This window comes from Pundamilia nyererei, unplaced genomic scaffold (genome assembly GCF_000239375.1).
Source record: "Pundamilia nyererei isolate P.nyererei 1_Seehausen unplaced genomic scaffold, PunNye1.0 scaffold00285, whole genome shotgun sequence".
NCBI lineage: Eukaryota > Metazoa > Chordata > Actinopteri > Cichliformes > Cichlidae > Pundamilia > Pundamilia nyererei.
In genome coordinates this window covers 267267-269979 of record NW_005187686.1, presented here as the reverse complement: position 1 = coordinate 269979, position 2713 = coordinate 267267, and the positions used below count along the sequence as shown (strand labels likewise).

The 2713-nt window shown below is 42.4% G+C and overlaps 1 long non-coding RNA gene across 1 annotated transcript; it reads left to right on the top strand.

The window, feature by feature from the left end:
• Positions 1–92: 92 nt before the first annotated feature.
• LOC102192365 (uncharacterized) lies at positions 93–2457 on the top strand. Its single transcript, XR_312216.1, has 3 exons — positions 93–341; positions 1131–1233; positions 2148–2457. It is a non-coding gene; the product is annotated as an uncharacterized LOC102192365 (long non-coding RNA).
• Positions 2458–2713: the final 256 nt, after the last annotated feature.

The window sequence follows — 2713 nt, the reverse complement described above, 5'->3', positions numbered from 1 at the left end:
GTGTGTGTGTGTGTGGGATGTGGCTTCTGGAACATTTTCTTCAGGCCAAATAAAGCTGCCCATGTAAACTCCACATTCCTGACTCTGCGGTGCGTCTGACTTTCTTTATGGAGGGAGGAGGCTATCTATGTGTGTGTGTGTGTGTGTGTGTGTGTGTCTGTGTTTTTGTGTTTGAGTGTGCGTGAGGTTCACACACTTTGTGCTGACTGCAGTGAAAGCGGAGGGTCAGGGATAGTTAGACCTTGTCCTCTCTGCAGACTGAACAACTGGAACAACTCTGAAGATCTGGGAAACTACAGCAGCTACATTCACTACTGCGAGTACTGCAGTACAAACCTGAGGTACTTCATCTGCACACCCACAGACAAACCTGCTGTTCACTTTGAATTTAATCTTTCCTGAAGTACTGTCTGATACTTTGATAAAATACACTGCAGTCCTTACAGTACTTAGAATGTACTTGTACTCCTGGGTGTAGCAGTTCCTCAGACGCCTCCCTTCCTGCACTCTGGAGACTTTTGAGACTGAATCTGTTCTTTAAACTAACCTTTAATCAGTCTGAGGACAAGTCTGCAGCCCATGTGACCTCAGGACATGCGCTGAAAGAACCACACACAAAAACACTCACACACACTCAGAGGTGAATTACATGCGATGAGAGCCCACACAGGGAGGATGACACTGAGGCAGCATTATGGTGCGTTATCACGCCGCCCTGCAGGAGCTCTGTGATTACAGAGCAGCCAAAATTACACTCTGACTCTGCTGAACTCCAGAAAACCTGCAGGCAGGTCCAGAGTTTCAGCACACACACTAGCACACTAGCACACATACACACACACACTAGCACACTGACACACAAACAATGGCAAATTCTTTTTTCAAATCAGACCTCCACATAAACGTCTCTAACAGTGCTTTTATTTTGAAAACCATGGCTTTAACTTGAAGCAAATGCATTACACAAGTCTAAACTAGACCTGCCTTTAATGTACGTGTGTTTTCACCCAACACCTGTGTGCATTGTGTGGCTCACACTGGCTGATGCTCAGTCTGGTGATATTACAGAGCTGCTGCAGTGTCCTGACAGAAGGTTTTACTGAAGCTCCATGTTTTTGTTTCCACCTCAGATGATTTTCAACATCTCTGTTATTGCTGGGTTTATGCATATCTGAATAGTCTGCTGGATGGAGATGATGGTACAGAACCTGGATCATAACTGTGCCGGTGAAGGTGAGCCTGAGCCTGAACCTGAGGACGAGATGTACTCTCTGTGCTCATCTGTTGATTAACACTTTTTCATTAATTTTTTTTTTAAACGTAACCTTTTATATCCGGTTTTTAAGTGATGACGTGATGAATTCTGCTTCTGGGCCCAAACTACCCTGCGTTTAATAAGGCTGTTGTGTATTTATGTTTTAATGCTTTGTATCTTGTTCTATTTAATCTCAACAAGCCCCTAAACCAGTCAGTGATCACTGTCAGCCTCTCACGGTTTTTATTATTATCGCTATTCATTTTAAAGCGCCATTTTTAAAACCTTACGATTTAACTACAGCACAGCCCATGCAGCAATATATTAATGACTAACCTCGTATTGTGGATAGATTATCTCAGTTGTTCTCCTGGCTGAAGTTTGGTCCGTTTACAGCATCCTGCCATGTGATTGCATTTGTCCCGAACCTTCGGGAACCCTCACGTTAACTTTTATTGAGTGGAAAAAAGTTAGCATTCACCCTCCAGCTTGAGTGTTTATATTATACTAACATAGCTGTGTCACTAGCGATCGTGTAGCACATCATTATATACCAGCTAGCCCAACTTCAGTAACCCTAAGAACATCACTGCTGTTTACTTTCCTGTCTTCATTTATGTCGGGAGTGATAGAGCTGTACGTCTTAATTTGTTTCGGAAATCCCTCAGTCAGAACATGGTGTGTTATATTTAGATGGAAGCTAGCAAGCTAACTCCCTGCTAACTTCTAACGGCATTAAATTTCATAAATTTGGTTTTCATGGATGCCTGGATGTTAAACTTAATTGTTACACTGGCTGTGAAATGACCTCTGAGCTGCTCAGACGGTCTGTCTCAGCCTTCAAGGTCACTTCAGCTCTAATTTGCATAACATGTTTGTTGGCTTCCCGCAGCTGAAGAGGACCTGAAAAGAACAACCCCAAACATGCAGCACACTATGAAACATCCAGCTGTGCAAGATGAGCAGCAACACCACAGCAGGAAAACTCTGACATGAAGTTTGAGTGTTCCAGCAGGACAGAGACTCAAAATCATAGCCACAGGTGAAATATTTTCCAGGCCACAAACGCAAGTCGACGTACATTAAACTCACCACGATCTTAAAGAAACCTTTTATTCAACAACACCTGTGAGCATATTTAGGGTCAAACATCTGCATCCACAAACACATGGCAGGAAACGTGTGCAGCCTTTCTTTATGACAGTATAACGCACTCTAAATGAGTATGAATTTAACTGCATCAGATTCATTGTAAGGTGTTTACAGTTTTCTGTTTGTTTTTGTTTTTTTGTTTTTAATTTTTATGGGCGCTCTCAGGATTTTATTTTTATTGCATAAATAAACTGAACATTGAGCTGCTTTGAGTTTAGGGACTGGTTCTTATACAGTGCTTTTCTACTCTGAGCACTCAAAGCACTTTACACAACTTTGGCCTCTTTCACACATTCAGGCTCTGTT